General features: G+C 43.7%; 3 long non-coding RNA genes across 3 annotated transcripts in view; 1 reads left to right on the top strand and 2 right to left on the bottom strand.

Annotated features, from left to right (window-relative positions):
* LOC108314897 overlaps window positions 1–4,406 on the top strand; it is a 20,936-nt gene extending 16,530 nt beyond the window's left edge. Inside the window, exon 3 of the long non-coding RNA XR_005202722.1 lies at window positions 3,570–4,406. This is a non-coding gene — a long non-coding RNA (uncharacterized LOC108314897). The remainder of the gene's footprint in view (window positions 1–3,569) is intronic.
* LOC119473508 overlaps window positions 1–17,693 on the bottom strand; it is a 45,942-nt gene that overhangs the window by 13,617 nt on the left and 14,632 nt on the right. The window contains exon 2 of the long non-coding RNA XR_005202724.1: window positions 11,494–11,602. This is a non-coding gene — a long non-coding RNA (uncharacterized LOC119473508). The remainder of the gene's footprint in view (window positions 1–11,493; window positions 11,603–17,693) is intronic.
* LOC119473510 lies at window positions 160–10,036 on the bottom strand. Its single transcript, XR_005202727.1, has 3 exons — window positions 9,885–10,036; window positions 1,387–1,539; window positions 160–559 (listed from the first exon to the last, which is right to left on the bottom strand). It is a non-coding gene; the product is annotated as an uncharacterized LOC119473510 (long non-coding RNA).

Genomic DNA, 17,693 nt, shown 5'->3' with positions numbered 1-17,693 from the left:
TGAAAGACAGGTCAGAGGGTGAATTGAAAGAATGTGGTGACCAGTTTGATGAGAGTCATGAGAGAGAAGGGGTGTCCTAGGGAAGTTCTGGGCTTTTGGCTTGAGAGGCTGTAGAGGGATGGGGATCTCAGCAGAACTGGCAACCCAAAAAATAAACTGTGTTGGAGTGGAGGGAGGGACTATGCATTCTTCCGTTTATTCATTGAACAGTGGTCTCCCAAGCCTTGTCTAGGCACTGGGCACTCAGCAGTGGATAAGGTGAACTTAGATACAGATAGGATCTGTAGGACATCATTGACTATTTATTCAACAGTGAGCACCCACTCTAGGCCATGCATTGTGTCTAGAACTGAGCATAAATCCAGGCGGTGATGTCCAGCAGCAGCTGGAAAGAGGGTGGAGCTGGCATTTCTGTTGTAAGCATCATCCCCATGGGGATAATTTTGGAAGTTGTGGGAGAGAGCACTTGGAGAAGAAAAGTCTAGTTCCACAAGCCTTGTCCATCATGCCTCAGCTTCATTCGTGGGTTGGGAACACAGTGTTTCTTTGGCTTGTATGGCTGAGAGGCAGACTCAGAAGGAGTGTGAGTGGAAGAGCCCAATCTGGGGCCAGCCTGGGGTCAACAGCAGCTCTACCAGGTAACTGATCCTGTATGACCCTGACTGAGTTGGCTAATCTCTCAGAGCCTCAGTTTTCTCAGTTCCCGAAGAAAAAACAGGAATGCTTATCCCCGTGTTAAGAAAAAATGTTTGTAAAAGTGTATTCATTCAACCACAAACAGGTATTGAACACCAATACGTGCCATGTTCCAGGGTAAAAACCTCAAATGGGAGTACCAGAGCCATCATCTGGGAGGGATACGTGAATCTCTGTGGCCGCCATAGCTGGCTTCTGCTGCCCCTAAAGCTGCCAATCTCCCCCTGCCCACCACCAGTCAATACCAATCTGCCCTTCCCCAGCCCAACTGAAAGGCAATATTTTTGTGATTAGCAAAGAAAGAAAAAAACTCATGTTGTTGCTGTCCTCTGGAGAGCCGGTTTCCAGAGCGGCAGAAAAAGGGCCCACGTGAACCATGCTGTTCTTGGCAGCCGCTGTGCTGTTCCTCACAGCCAGAGGCTTAGAGCTTTATTTGTGGTTTGAGTTACAGGCAGGGGTGAAAACCCCAGGAAAGTGGGGGGAAGGGAGAAAACATTTTAAAAGTTGAGAAAATTGCCCTGTGTTCTCAAGTACAGGCAATTTGTCCAAACACCTGAGCTCTGTAGAATCCTAGTGGTCTGACTGTGGTTTTATGCTCTGGGGCTCTGGGCCCAGTATCAAGGGTGGGGGACATTTTTTCATACATTAAGAAAATCGCAAAATCACTTTTTACAAGATATTAATGAATACCTTTGCTGCTTCAATGGTGACATTGTTGGAGGTTTTGAAAAAAATCCAGGTTAAGGTTTGGGGGTGATTTTTGCTTTGAAGGCTGCTACATAAGGTATTTCACAGTCATTAAACAGCTTTGGATGTTGCCCCCAGGATCCCTTGCAGAGGACACTAAATATTTTAGAGATAGAAGAGCCCTTTAAGATCTTTAAATCCAACCCTCTCCTTACGCCGATGATAAAAACGAGGCCTAGAGGAAGTAAGAAATATGTCCACGGTAACACAGCAAGTCTGGTAGAAGCAAGTCCTGATGCCAGGACACAGAGGTCTTTCTGCAGCCTCTGAGGCAGCCTGGAGGTGACATTGAACCTCAGAAACCATGACTGGCCTCCCCCTCGTGTTGACATTTCTGCGGCAGTGACTTTGAAAGCTGCCTTTTATGGCTCTGGCTTTGGAAGGGCAAACACTGTTATCAGTAAAACAACACAGGTGCCTTCTAGAGTTGGAGCCAGGTGGAGCCAAGCAGGAAGGGAGACCCCTCTGCACAGGCAGACACGACCCAATCACCTGTCTGGGTTCAGAAGGGTGCAAAGACCCTCCTTGGGGAGTGGAACAAGAGGCTTCTGTGGTGATAAAGGGCATGGCTAGGGGGCCAAACAGGATGGCTTCAAGTCCCAGCAACATGCCTGGCTAACTGCAACCTCAACCAGCTCCCCTGACCAAGCGTCAGTTTCCTCAGCTAGAAAACAGGGACACTGATAGCTCAGTCCCGTGACTGAGCGTGCTTTAAGTGCTCAGTAGCCACATGTGGCTAGTGGCTCCTGTATTATACAGCACAGATACAGAATTAACACAGAAAATCCTATCATGCAATGCTGGTAGGGGCTCTCGGCTCTTGACATTAGTTCAGGATCTCACCCACTGCAGCTACTGAAAACAGAAGACTGGTCCAGGTGAGGTCTCCAGCTCTAAGGTCTGGGACTCATGGCAGGGACATCCACAGTTCCTGGCTCCTCTCTGTAGCTTTTAGTTTTCTCTATTACTGCAAGGATTTGGCTTCAAGGTTGGACCCTGACTGGGTGCCTTTCTTCTACTTCCCTGAGCAGAACCCCAGGGTGAGAGGATGTGTGGGGTGAGGGGAAGAGGCTGGACAATGCCTCCTGTAATGGCAGGTGTCCAGAGTCTGAAAGCCTTTGGTTCAATTCCTGGCTCACTCACTCAGGTGTTAATGGCTCCGCGTAAGTCACCGAAACTTTCAGAGCCTTGGCTCTCCCATCTGTGCTCACTCTGGTAAGGGGTAACGATGTAATGGAGGGAGAAACACTTTGGAATCTGTGAAGTACACTGTTCAGAATGAGAAACTTCTACAAGTAGGGGATTGACATTCTCCTTGCTCTGCTCCTTTCTTCACTAAAAGAGTATTTAGATAGAGGCAGATAGTTGCCTTAGAATATATGCAAAAAGATGTTTTATTTAGAAACATTTCCAGACGTCTGGAGATGAGAAGAAGCTGGTATCCCAGAGACACCCTAAAAGAGTCCCCTAAAGGAGAACAGGGAAAGGAAATCACTTTCTGAACACCTGTTATATTCTAGATACTGTGACAGTCCCTTTCATATATGAAGAGTGGTGATGATGATGATGCTGGCTAACAAGAAAGCTGAGTACCCACTGTGTGATAGGTGCCATTTTGAGTGTTTTACATATATTATCCCCATTTTACAGATGAAGAAGCTGAGGCACTGCAAAGTAACACTAAGTTTTCAAGGTCACCCTAAGCTAAGATGTAAATCGCAGCAGCCAGAGTCCCAGGGCCGTGTGGGTAGTCATCACACTGCATTCATAGTCTGCACATTGTGAGAGTCTCACATAACACCACCTGCTACTTTCAGATAAGGAACTGAGCCTCAGGAAGATTAGGTTACTTGCTTAGGGTCACATAGAGGGGAGGGAGGAGGTTCATTGAGTGTTTTGCTTTTTTTACTTCTTTCTTCAAAAATATTTCCTTCTTTGGCCATCTTCTTGACAAAAAAGGCATTGTTGATTCATTTGCGTCTGATTCTTTCTTCCTATTATTTCCTCACTTGAGTTCTGTTTTCCCCTTAGGATCAGACAGAAGAAGTCTACCGCCCTGTTCACAGGGAAATCTCTGAAATACCCAAAGCCTATCCTCCCAACACTTTGCTTCTTTTCTTATTCAGAAAAAGAAATACAAGTTTGGCAAAGATGACAGTGCCGTTCCCTGCAGTGTTCCTGTTCTGCTCTTTTGAATAAGTTCCGGTTTGACTATGACTACGTGAAAATGTGGAACCAGACCTTCACCCCACATTCCATCTCCAGCTCTACCACAGAGGAAGTGCAATATCACCTTAGTTATTCAACACATTATGCTCCTCGTGATACAACCAGAGCTTGTTCACATCAGCAATCTTGGCAGCTCTCACCACGCTGCTGACTCACGACTCTCTCATGTCCCAATTTCCTGTCCATTGTTCTTTCCTCTACTTGGCCTGATTTCTAAAGGCCTCTCTTGGTTGCATTAGGAGGGATTCCTGAGGAATTCCCTCAGCAGTTACCTTGGGGGAGCCCTCAGGTTTGGGGCTGATCCATGTCCTCTAAATGTAGGACTTCAAAGCTCTCAAAGATAGGCAGACCCAGCGGGAAGCTGCGAAATGGTCTCTGACCCCTCTGGGAGAGCTGGCAGTCAGAAGGCCTTTTGGAAAGAGTCAGATCTGATCCATAAGTGCCTGGAAAACACCCTGTCTGGAGAATTAATGCCACTGTGGCCTTGACTGAGGCTTCAGAAGAATTTAGGAGCTGCAATTCATACACACATGCATTCGTTTTCAAGTAGTGGTTTTCAGTTCAGGCTTCAAAGTCACCTTCCAGCTTTGTGACTTTATGAAGTCTCCACATTTTTAAACCTCCATTTTTTTCCTATAAAACTGGGACCTTCATGGTTCTTACTTCATCGTGATATTGAGGGAATGAAAAGAGAAAGCATAAATAAACGGCTTAGCCTCGTGCCTTGGCACATAGAAAGTGCGCGACATTTGGGATTATTTCTTCATGTCTTTGTTCTGGTGAAGCATTTATTCAGCAAGTGTTCACCAAGAGGCCGCTGGGGCAGCTGGGCGCTGCAGCGGAAAGAACACAGATGCTAATAAAAGCCTGAGCACAGGATCAGGCTCTTTGGGTAAAGATGCTCCGGGGGACCAGCTGAACGCTTTACAGGGACCTTGCTCTGGCTCTGCATTTGGACTGCTGAGCTCCCACTCACTTCATCCCCCACCCACAGCACACACCCCAGCTTCTGGGCCATTTTGAGTTTGGAGCGTCTCAGATTACGCTCAGTGTGACCTTGGGCAAATCCCATCACTCATCTCAGCCTCTGGCACATTTTCTATAAAACAAAGATAATAATACCCACCATGCCAAGTTTCTGTAGTAGATTAACCAACAGCAAATGTGAAGTGCCCAGCCAAGCCCAGCATGTGCTTGATGCTCCACAACTTCTAGCTCCATTCTCCCCACCATGCCTTCCATAACCATGTGCCCAGCTTGGGCTAGATGCTGGTGGTCAAAACATTAAAAGAAGCTAGACCTGCCTGCAGGGAATTTAAGCTTTGGTGGAGGAAATAAATAGTCGAACCTCTACCCTAGAGAAAGAGCGCTCAGGGCTGTGATGGAATTATGTTTGAGGGGTTATGGAACACGAGGAAGGGCAAATCACTTTGCCAGGTTGGCCCTCAGTTTCCTCGTGTATCAAATGAATGAAATTGGTTAGCACCCCACGTGAGATGACTTCAGTGGCTTAGTGAAACTACATGTTGGAAAGTTTCGCTCTGTGCTAGTATTTCTATTTATTTATCTGTTTCCCCATTAGAACTTCACCTACTTGAAGGGGATACCCTCTAAGCATATGTCTTGTTCATTCCTCTGTCCCCAGCATACTGGCATAGAACTGGTGCCCAGTCAACATCTGTTGAGTAAGCTGATAGAAGGATTTATTATCTAATTTTATCCTCCCAGAGCCCAGAAAGATACACCATCCTATAGATGGAGGAAAAACTGAATACAGAGTTCAGTGAGTGGCCTGGCAGTCAGTGGCCGAGCCAGGCATCTTGGAACCTGCAGTGATGACCTTTCTGCTAGATTTCACAACACAGGCCAATGTGGCTCGGGTGGGGTGACATTGCTCTCCTGGAGGTGACTCAGCTTTCCCTGGGGGTCACAACCAATCCATCGCCTTTACACTGAGTCATGGGCTGAGGTGAACTTCAGACCTGAGGAGAGAGCAGGGATGCCCTGCGACATGGGTGTGCCCAGGGTTCCCTCAGTCCAGCTAAGCACACCACCTGGGAACTCCCTCATAGGGTGAAGATGGGGCGGGGACAAGGGCGTCACACCAGATCCACACCCATCTCCCACAAGACTGTCTAAAGAGCAAGACCTGTCCTGTCACTGTGATTGGCGGGCTCTGACTCAGAGGCGCCCCTTCTCCATCACCAGTGTCCCAACCTCAGCATTGGCCCCAGTCATCTTTTGTCCTGCCTGGACTCCCAGCCTCCACTCTACCAACCTCCCTTTCAAAGAAGTTACGTGATTTGCTATAACCAGACATTATGAGTGTCATGCGCTTATGTTCAGAAATCCTTGACTGGCTCCCTAGGACCTGGGAAATAAAATCTAAACCCCCAGCTCAGCACTCAAGGTCATCTTGCTGAAGCCTCAACCTACTTTTCCCATTTTTTCCTCTATACACCCTTGAATCCTTCACTTTAGATGGGTCTGTGTGTTGCTATTCTTCAGAGTTGCCGTTTACTTTCCCTTCTCCTTGTCCTTGCTAATATACTAACTCACTTTCATCTGGAATGCCCTTCCCATGTCTTATCCATACTTCAGATCTGAGCTTAAAAGCCACCTCATTCAGGAAGCCTTCCCAGATCTCCTCAGCCCAAACACTAGGACAATACCAGTTATGTTTATTGATAATTTCTGTTGTGCAAATACTGTGCATAGTGTGCAAAATGTTGTGTATACTGTGCAAAGTATGATCAGTGCTTTATATGCTTCATTTAATGTGATACTTCCAACAATCTTACAGGTAAGTGAATATTTGTTACCCCCATTTTATAGATGTGGAAACTGAGACTCAGAAAGGAGAGCTAACTTGTCCACATTTACATACCTCTCAAACGCCAGTCTGCCCGACTCCAGGTTGCTCCATGACTTTGGTTTGTGCTTCGCATGCTCTTTGCACCTCTTTGGGGTACTCACCTTGTTGGGTATTGTATTTTCCTATGAGACTCGTCCACTCAGTTCTACTGTGATCTTCCTAAAGACAGGTGACCAGTGTCTGACATAGACTGGGCCGTGAGGCAGATAGCAAGAGCAAAAGAGCGGGAGTTATGGAGCACCGCCATGTGCTAGTCCACGCTAGTTACCATACACATATGTACATAGCATTTAAGTGTTGTCAGTCTCATTTTATAGACGAGGTAACAGAGGCACAGCAAGGCTAAATAACGTGACAAACTCTATGAGGAAAAAAAAATTGGAGTAGACCTACATGGAATCATCTCAAAAATATACCATTAAGTGAAAAAACAAAAAAATGGATGGAGTGCCTGTTTGCATCATGTGCTCTCACTAGGGAAAATAAAAACATAATAAAACACATGTCTGTGGCCAGGTGTGGTGGCTCAGCCTGTAATCCCAGCACTTTGGGAGGCCGAGGTGAGTGGATCACAAGGTCAGGGTTCAAGACCAGCCTGACCAACATGGCGAAACTCTGTTGGTTTTTGTATTTCTACTAAAAATACAAAAATTAGCCAGGCGTGGTGGTGGCACCTGTAATCCCGGCTACTCAGGAGGCTGAGACAAGGGAGTTGTTGGAACATGGGAGGTGGAGGTTGCAGTGAGCCAAGATCATGCCATTGTACTCCAGCCTGGGTGACAGAGCAAGACTCAGTCTCAAGGAAAAAAAAAAAAAAATATATATATATATATATATATGTATATTTGTTTATGTGTTTGTGCTGAGACTGCTTTAGGGACACACGAGAAACTGCTTTTGGGGAGGTGGCAAAGGAGGAGCTTAGAGAAGTAGAGACTAAAGGATTGAAGGGGACTAATATTTTTAATCAGCTAATAGTTTGTGTTAAATTGGTTTTTTTTAATTATTTGCATGTATTTCTCAAAAATAAAATTTGCTTATTTAAAATATGGATCCATGAAAACTTTTGAAGATCAAACATTCCAAAAAGAATTTAGCCTCTGGCTTTTCTGACTCCAGGAATCTCATTTCTGACATACAGGCATACCTCAGACATATCGTGGGTTCAGTTGTCGAGCACAGCCATAAAGCAAACATCACAATAAGTCACACAAATTTTTTAGCTTCTCAATGCATATGAAAGTTATGTTTATACTATGCTATAGTCTGTTAGGCACGCAATAGCATTATGTCTTTAAAAACACTGTCTATACCTTAATTAAAAACAACTTTATTGCTAAAAAATGGCAACCATCATCTGAGCCTTCAGTGTGTTGTAATCTTGCTGGTGGAGAATGTTGCCTTGATGTTGATGGCTACTGACTAATCATAGCGGTGGTTGTTGAAGATTGGGGTGGCTGCAGCAATTTCTTAAAATAAAGCAACAGTAAAGTTTACTGCATCGACTGATGTTTCCTTTCATTCCATCTTTCGTGACAGATTTCTCTGTAACATGCAATGCTATTCGATAGAATTTTATCCGCAGTAGAACTCTTTCCAAAATTGGAGCTAATCCTCTCAGGTCTTTCTGCTGCTTTATGAACTAAATTTAGGTAATATTCTAAATCCTTTGTTATCATTTCAACAATAGTAACAGCATCTTTACCAGGAGTAGTTTCTATCTCAAGAAAATACTTTCTTTGGTCATCCATAAAAAGCAACTTCTTCATTCAAGTTTCATTATGAGATTGCAGCAATTCAGTCCCCTCTTCAGACTCCACTTCTAATTCTAGTTCTCTTTCTATTTTTGCCACATTGCAGTGATTTCCTCCACTGAAGCTTGGATCTCTCAAAGTCATCCATCAGGGTTAGGTTCTACTTCTACCAAACTCATACTAATGCTGATATTTTGACCTACCATGAATCACAAACGTTCTTAATAGCACCTAGAATGGTGAATCCTTTCCAGGATGTTCCAAAAGTATGTTGCCAAGATCCATCAGAGGAATCACTATCTATGATGGCTATAGCCTTATGAAATGTATTTCTTAAATAATAAGACTTGAAAGTTGAAATTACTCCTTGATCCATGGCCTGCAGAATGGATGTTGTGTTAGTAGGTATGAAAACATCTATCTTCTTGTACATCTCCATTAGAGATCTTGGGTGACCAGGTGCATTGCCAGTGAGCAGTAACACTTTGAAAGGAATCTTTTTCTGAGCAGTAGGTCTCAACATTGGCTTAAAATATTTAGTAAACCATGCGGTAAACAAATGTGCTATCATCCAGCTTCAATGTCTCATTTGTAGAGCACAGGCAGAGTAGATTTAGCCTAATTCTTAAGGGCCCCAGGGTTTTGGGATTGGTAAATGAGCATTGGCTTCAACTTAAAGTCACCAGCTGCATTATTAACAAAAGTCAATCTATCCTTTGAAGATTTGAAGCCAGGCGTTGACTTCTCTTTTGCTATGAAAGTCCTAGATGGCATCTTCTTCCAATAGAAAGCTGTTTCAGTTAGAAAAATCTATTGTTTAGTGTAGTCACCTTCATCAGTGATCTTAGCTAGATCTTCTGGATGACTTGCTGCAGCTTCTACATCAGCACTTGCTGCTTCATCTTCCACTTTTATGAGATTGAGACTTCTTTCCTTAAACCTCATGAACCAACCTCTGCCAGCTTCAGACTTTTCTTCTGCAGCTTCCTCACTCTCAGCCTCCTTAGAATGAAAGAGAGTTAGGGCCTTGCTCTGGATTAGGCTTTATCTTAAGGGACTGTTGTGGCTGGTTTGATCTTCTACCTAGACCACTAAAACTTTCTCCATCTCAGCACTAAAGCTGTTTTAACTTTCTTGTTATTTGTGTGTTCACTGAAATAGTGCTTTCAGTTTTCCCCAGGAACTTTTCTTTCACATTCATATCTTGGGAAACTGTTTGGTGCAAGAGACCTAGATTTCAGCCAATCTCAGCTTTCAAGATGCCTTCCTCATTAAGCTTTATTATCTCTAGCTTTTGATTTAAATTGAGAGATATGACTCTTCCCTTCACTTGAACATTTAGAGGCCATTGTAGAGTTATTAACTGACTTAGTTTCAACACTGTTGTGTGTTAGGGAATAGGGAGACCCGAGGAGAGGGAGAAATATGGGAATAGCCAGTTGGTGAATTATGTTTCCCAGCTTATATGGGAGCAGCTGTGACACCTTAAAACAATGACAATAGTAACATCAAAGATCGCTGATAACAGATCACCATAACAGATATAGTAATACTGAAAACATTTGAAATATTGAGAGAATTACCAAAACATGACATAGAGGCATGCCTGAAGTGAGCACCTGCTGTTGAACAAATGTCACCAAGAGACTACTTGATGCAGGGTTGCCACAAACCTTCAATTTGTTTTAAAAAAAGAAAAAAGAAAAACAATATCTTCAAACCACAATAAAATGAAGCTCCATAAAATTAGGCATGTCTGTAGTTGGAGAAAATTTTCATACATGGTATTGAGAATTATGGTCAGCTGTATATGACAGAAAACTCACAATCACTTAAATGTCAATAAGAATAGCATCACTTAAATGACAATGAGAATAATATCAACCTCACAGGGTTGCTGAGTGGCTTACATAGCATCATGAGACATGAAAAATTAATCTTGATGACATATATAATATATAATCATGATGTTTTATCCTCTCACATAATAACAGAAGTCAAGAGGGAAATAATCATAAACTGAAATAGCCCTCTCTAGCGGCAGAGGCCCAGATTCCTTCTAACTTGTTGCTCTGCCATTCTCAACATCCTAACTGGTGCAAGATGGCTGCTCCATTCAGCAAGAAAGATGAAGAGCAGGACAAGGGGGTAGCCCTTGCATTTAAGAACACTTCTCAGAAGTTGCAAACCCTACTTCTGCTTACATCTCATGAACCAGCACTTAGTTACCTGGAAATACCTAGCTATAATGGAGCCCCAACGTTGCAAGATTTCATTTTCAGCATCCACATGCCCAGCTGAAAATCAGGGGTTCTGGATGGATATAGTGGCTCATGCCTGCAATCACAACACTTTGGGAGGCCAAGGCAGGAGGAGTACTTGAGGCCAGGAGTTTGAGGCTACAGTGAGCCATGATCATGCCACTGCATTCCAGCCTGGGAAACAGAGTGAGACCCTGTCTTTAAAATAAAATTTAAAAAAATTAAAAAATAAATCAGGGGTTGTATTGTTAAGGAGGGAGGAGAGAACAGCTATTTGGGAACAACGAGCCTGTCTCTACCACAGACATGAATGCTTTGCTTTCAGAATTTATCTGCCCTGCTCTCTAAAACTGATGTATGACTGGATATGTTTTATGTTTCTGACATACTTCTGGGTTCTCTACAGAGAATATTAATACACATTGAGAGAAGACAACTAACTTCTCATTAAAGGCCCAATTCCTAAACCAAATTATCAGTGGGCTTTCCCTGAAGGAAGGTCATCTTTTGATTGGACATCTTATGATTTTGGATGTCTGAATTACCCTTCCTAAGTCATGTGACCTTGGGTAAGTCATTTACCACTCTAAGCCCATTGTGTATCACTTAAATGTCAATAAGAACAATATCTACCTTACAGAGTTGCTGGATGGCTTACACAGCAGCATGAGACACATGAAAAATTAATTTCGATAATATATGTTATTTAAACCAAAACATTCTAAATCTTATCATTTCAATATATAACCAATTTAAATTACTGAGATAAATACATTCTATTTTTCATACTAAGACTTTGAAATTCAGTGTGTGTTTTATCCTGACAACATTTCATGTGTTCTCTACCCATATGTGGCTGCCAAGTTGGACAAAGCAGGTTAAGACTAATTTAAGTGTCCTTGCTGGGTGCCCCTTAGCGCCCTATACTTACAAGTAAAGAAGTCATCCTTTCTGTGGCAAGTGCCCGTTTACTTGGTTTATCCACAAGTAAATCCCTTGAGGAGATGGAATGAGCAGTATCCCCAGGGCCTACGTAGTACCTAGCAGAGAGCAGACACTTAATAAATACTTGTTAAACAAATATTATTCATTTCTCTATCCCCAATGACCAACTCAGTGCTTGACCCTCAGTAGGCATTTAATAAAGACTTACTAAATTAATGAAGTCATGACCCAACATTTTAATGGTAAATGAATTTGCAATTTGACAGCAGGTGAAAACCTGGCAGTTTATTGCAGAGGAGACAATGGTACCTTTCTAACCCTCAAAGTAACACCTGCTGTTATGTCAAATTTCATTCACTGCCTCCTTTCTCCCAAACAGAACTGGAGCCAGATGGGAAACCATGGACCTTCCCATTCTGGCAAAATCGCCCAATGCCTGGTCTGCAATGATAAGCAAGCATATCAAGTTCCCACAAACAAATAAAATTATCTTTCAGCTAAGGCCAAATTTCTCCATTTCACTGTATCTCTTTTTCTTGTAAGAGTGTGCAAGGTGAGAGGCTCTGAAAGTTTGCCAGTCACTGATTGAAATCTAGGGAGCTTTACAATAATGCCAGTAGTAATTATAACAATCAGACGCTTCAACCTCAGCACCGCACCACCGTTTACTAGTTAAATAAATTGAAGAAACTTATGTGTCTCCCATGAACATTCATTTTCTCATCTGTAAGATGGCCAGACTTATCTGGTCATGCTGCTGTGAGGACCCTATGAGAACAGAGCTCCCCACACATGCTCGTGCTCAGTGAGTGGCAACTTGCATCATTCCCAAAGCAACCTGGCATGGCTCTCTGAATGATATTTGCAAAGTAAGACTTGGCATTATTTTTGTCTTGACAATCAGCCATAGGCTGGATGATTTTCTTAAAGTTCTGTCGAGCTGCCCCCGCCCCCTTTGTGGACAACTAAAACACAAACACTATTTAGAAAGATCTGGGCCGAGTCATTTCTTTGGAGCCTGGTGGCAGGCCAGGAGGCTGATCACAAAGGCGGCATTCAGCTGCCACAACAGCAGCCTGGTGGGCAGGGGCCTTGTCCCAAACATTCTTGACTAGGCTTCTGGGGGGAAGGTGTTACCAGCCTGCAAATATTTGTTGCTCTATTTCCATAGTAACCACAGAGGCCATTCTGAAACCCTGAAACTGCACATCAAAACTTGGGAGGTGCTGCAAAGCCAAGCCTGTTTGGAAGGAGGCTTTCTCCTGGACTCTTCCCTCCCCTAAAACTGAAGACTTCCAGGATTCTTTCAAAGGGCATTAAAGAGAAGCTATTGTGCCGGCTGCACACAGCCTACTGCCTGCTCTGAGGAAGATGTATGGGCAAAGACTGTTGCCAATTGCCCGTGATAGGCTTTAAGAGACTTTAAGCCAAAATAATGTCCGGCTGTTTTCCACAGAGCTTTTGCAGCATGGAGTGCTGAATCTGGCTCTGGCACAGAACAGTAACATCACCTACTACCTGGGCAACCTCAGGGAAGTTGCTCACTGTCCCTGAGTCTTTTCCTCAGCAAAAAATGCAATTAAGCCCAATTTAGTAAACTCACATTGATATCTACTCTGAGCCAGATGCTGAGATTACAAAGCTGAAAACACAAGGCTATTCCCCTCAGGAAACTCAGATAGCCTATCAGGCAGAACTGTATTAAATATTAAGTTGGATCATACCAGGAATCCACTGCCTGGCAACCAGTGGGACCTGTTATACTATAAAAATTTATTTCCCTTCTTCTTCAAACCTAGCTACTCCAAAGAGAGTCCTGAAAGATGATCAAGGGCCCATGTATTTTTTTATAACATTCTTCTTGTACCCAAGATAAATTTACCAGTTTTGGACATGATCTTTTACTGGTTGCATACATTATATCTTCATTATAACATGCTTTCATGATCTATACCTCACTGGACTTTCTTAACCATCTGCTGAATTTGGAAGGACAAGAATGGTTTTTTTCACTTCAGATTGAAGATACCGAGGCACAAAGGTGAAGGGATTTGTCCAGGTCACAGTGGGAGTTAGAGGCAGAGCTGGGATTTGAACACACATTTTCCAACTTATTCTTTCAATAAATATTTCTTGAGTAGCTGCTAGGTGCCAGCATTGTTCTAGACACTGGGGTCAAAGGCAGTGGATAAAACAAATTCGCATCAGAGACCTCAAGCTCTAGGGGAAAAAAAGCAGACTGCTAACAAACACATAAATGCAGACTACATTAAGAAGTGATAAGCACAGTGGAGAAAAAAATCAGCAGAGTAAAGATGATAGTGTCACTGGATAGTATTGATCGTTTATGTAGATTGCCTGGGAAGTACTTTCTGAGGAGGCAGGGCAGAAGTGAAGAGCTGGCCTGTGGACATCATGGTGGAAAAGTGTCCAGGTAAGAGGAAGAGCAAGGCGTGAGGCCCTGAGCTGGGAACATGTTGGCACATTGTAGAGCAGCAGAGGGATAGGGAGGTTGGCAGGAGAGGAAGCCAAGGAGAAGTGAGCGGTCCAATTCATGGGGACCTTGTAGGAAGTGGAATTAATGTTGGGTTTTGCCCCAGGTGAGATGGGAGGCATTGGAGGGCTTTGGGCAAAGCAGTGCTCACAATGTGATTTAGCATGTTAAAAGATCCCTTCCACTCCCACATGAACAACAGTGTGAAGGGCAGCAAGGATGGAAACAGGGAGACCAATTGTTAAGAGGCTACTACAACCAACCAGGCCAGAAAGGAGCATGGCTCCCTGAGGAGACATGTAGCCTGAGGTGATGAGAAGTGTCAGATTTGGGATCTATTTTTCAGCAGAAGGCTGCAGGATCTGCCAATGGTTTGAAGGTGGGGTGTGGGCAGGAAAAGTCCCTTATGACTCCAGGGCTAAGTAACTGGAAGAATAAAGTTGCTATATTCAGAGATGAAAAAATATGGGCGAGGAGCAGGTTAATGGTTAATGAGAATCAGGATGTTTCTTTTCTTTTTGTTGAGATGGAGTCTCACTCTGTCACCCAGGCTGGAGTGCAGTGGCATGATCTGGGCCATTGCAACCTCCGCCTCCTGGGTTCAAATGATTCTCCTGCCTCAGCCTGCCAAATAGCTGGGATTACAGGTGCCCACCACCATGTCCAGCTAGTTTTTTGTTTGTTTGTTTGTTTGTTTTGTATTTTTAGTAGAGACAGGGTTTTGCTATGTTGGCCAGGCTGTTCTTGAACTCCTGATCTCAGGTGATCCTCCTGCCTCAGCCTCCCAAAGTGCTGAGATTACAGGCATGAGCCATTGTGCCCGGCCAGGGTGTTTCTTTTAAATAAATTACATTTAAGGTGCATATTGGAGATCCCATGGAGAGGGCAGGGAAGGTGGAAAAAGGCAAGCTGGAGAGATTCTTTTGCCATTCTTCAGAACACATGTTATTTAAAGCCATAGGCCTTAGTCAAAATCCCTAAGGGATTAAATGGAGGTAGAGAAGATAGAGAAGAGGACCAGTCCTTGGAGCACTCCAGGGCATGGAGTTAGTAAGAGGAGGAGGACCTGACAAGAAAGCTGTGAAGGAGGGGCTTGTCAAGGCAGGAAGAAAACCCAGAGACTCCCATCCTGGAAGACAAAGGAAGTGTTTTAAGAAAAGAGTGCCCCAGAGGGTCCAATCAGTCCTTGGTTAGGGTGGCAAGTGGGTTCCAGATTTGGTAAAGAATAATCCTTAGTGACCTTGACAAGATCTGTTTGGGTGAAGTGAAAATAAAAGCCTGATCGAATAGGTTCAAGAGAATAGGAGGAGAGAAAGCAGAGACTGCAAGCAGGTTCAACTCTTCGGGGAGTTTGTCTGGAAAGAGGAACAGAGAAACGAGGAGGGGATGGGGATCAATGGAGAGTTTCTTTTTAACATGTGGCTGGGTTCATAGCATGTTTATGCATTGATGGGTATGGTCTACAAGAGAGGGAGAAATTAGCAAGGCAGAGGGGCCCTGGCATAGGGTCAATGCCTGGGAGTCGATAAGAAGAATGGGATCAATTTCAATCCCTAGAATGTCTTCTACTAAAATGACATGGCCCCTAATTCATAAAAGCATACATCTGGGGATAATTTTAAACTGTTTTCAAATGCAAACATTTCTTTTAATTACATAGCCTAAGTTTACCAGGAGGTGTCAAAAATATCACCCAGTGGATCATGGAGAACCTACGTAGTGGACACAGTGAGTTAGCCACTCCTCCTGCTGGGTTCCCTCAGCATTGTTACACACCTAATTGCAGGTTATTTATGTGGCAGGTTCCCAGGTAGACATGAACACCCCACAGGGAGGGACTGTGTTCTGTCCTTGTCTGCAGCCCATGACTAGCAAATGTCTAGCAAATGCATCTTCACAAACCATTTGGGAAAGGAAGGAGAAGAAGGAATAAAAAGAAAGAAAGCGGGAATTGGATCATCTAGCCCTATTGAACGTTTCTCCTTTCAAACGAGGCATGAGCCTGATATTATTTTGGAAACGTACTTTCCCAACAGTAGAGTGAGGAAACAATTTATTTTCTTTTAAATTTGTGAATGACAAAGAAGAGAAGGAAAGGAATGAACATTTATTTTGTGCCCACAGTGTACTAGGTACTCTGCTAACCAGTCACTTGAGTGATCTCTTTTACAGATAACCAACATGATTAGGGAAAATACTCCATTTGCACACTAAGTCACCAGCACTACCATTAAGGTTAAATTGTCATGTGACGAAATAGGATGCCTCATGTAGCAGTGAGCTTCCCATCAATGGAGTTACATAAGCAAAAGCTGGATAATGTCTGTGGGATCTCCCAGCATATAATGGTCATTGGGCTTTATTATCTTAGGGACCAATCCAATCCTGGGATTCAACAAGTCCAGGTTATATAATTCTATAGGTGTCTAATTGATACTTCAGGGTGTCTTGTCATCTAAATATGAGCACATGCAAGTGTCATGTCAGGAGGCAATGCTAGCATAGTACTTTAACATACAGATGCCGAGATCAGACTGCTGAAGACAATATTTGGCTCTGCTGCTCATGAACCAGACTATGTGCCTCAGTTCCCTCATCTGTAAAATAAGAATAATAATAGATAGATCACAATTTAAAATTTATTTAAAGTGTTTAGAACAGCATCTGGCATATAGTAAGTGCTCAGTAAATGGTAGCTATTATTTATTCAAATCAACCAACTCATAGAACTGCACCACCCTGGGACCCATGGATATCTGTTTTGGCCCACTCTTACACGTTAAACCAAAGCCAACTCCAATTAGAAAGGTAGGGCTCAGCAGACAGAAGCCCTTGGGAACTGAGTTACTTTGATGGGGGTACCAGCAGCCCCAGCCAAATGGCCCCTTTCCTGCTCCACAATCATACCCATCTGCCCCGGCTGGGCAATGTGCAGAAATGTTTATGGCGACCTCATTTGTTTTCCTTTCTGTGACTGCTGCCTTCCAAAGGCCAGGAACTGCTGAAATTAAACCAAGGTAGGGGCCAGGGGAGCAGACAGGGCCTGGGCCAGGGCCAGGAGTAATGAAGTGGAAAATGTTCACACCACAGGCAGCATTACAATGCACCTGTACAAATAGAATGAAACCTGCCCACCCCCTTCCTCTGGGGGGCCCAACCGCCTTGCTGACTTTTCTGTGGCTTCACTCTCTGCCTTGCCTGGTCAGGGCTTGGGCCTACAATGAAGATAAGAAACAAAGACACCCAGAGTGGAGCGAGAAGGGACAAAATCAGAAGCAAGTGAAAACAGAGATACCCTTAACTCACGCATTTCCTGAAAATTACAGCAAGTTCTCTGAAGGCCCAGTCATCTAAAACATGGGAGAAATACATGCAGTTAATGAGTGCCAACTATGTGCCAGGATTTTGGCGGGGCACTTTCATATACCTTTGCTCATCCATTCATCCAGTGCAGTTTAGCTCCATGTCACAGACAAGGAAACTGAAGGCTAAGACAAAGCTGGCAGGTGACCAAATCAAAATGTGAACCCAGGTTATTTTCATTCCTCTTTTATAACGAAGTTACTCAGAACCAGTGTGGTAAGTGACTTTCTCCAAGCCATGCAGCTGTAGAGTGAAAACCCAGAGATCCTGGGCTTTTGGGATAGTGGTCTCCATGGCACTTGCCAACAGGAAGGCGGCTTAGAGAGACA

This window comes from Cebus imitator, unplaced genomic scaffold (assembly GCF_001604975.1).
Source record: "Cebus imitator isolate Cc_AM_T3 unplaced genomic scaffold, Cebus_imitator-1.0 Scaffold163, whole genome shotgun sequence".
Classification (NCBI taxonomy): domain Eukaryota; kingdom Metazoa; phylum Chordata; class Mammalia; order Primates; family Cebidae; genus Cebus; species Cebus imitator.
Note: the sequence above shows the minus strand (reverse complement) of the source record. Positions and strands in the feature narration are given on the sequence as shown.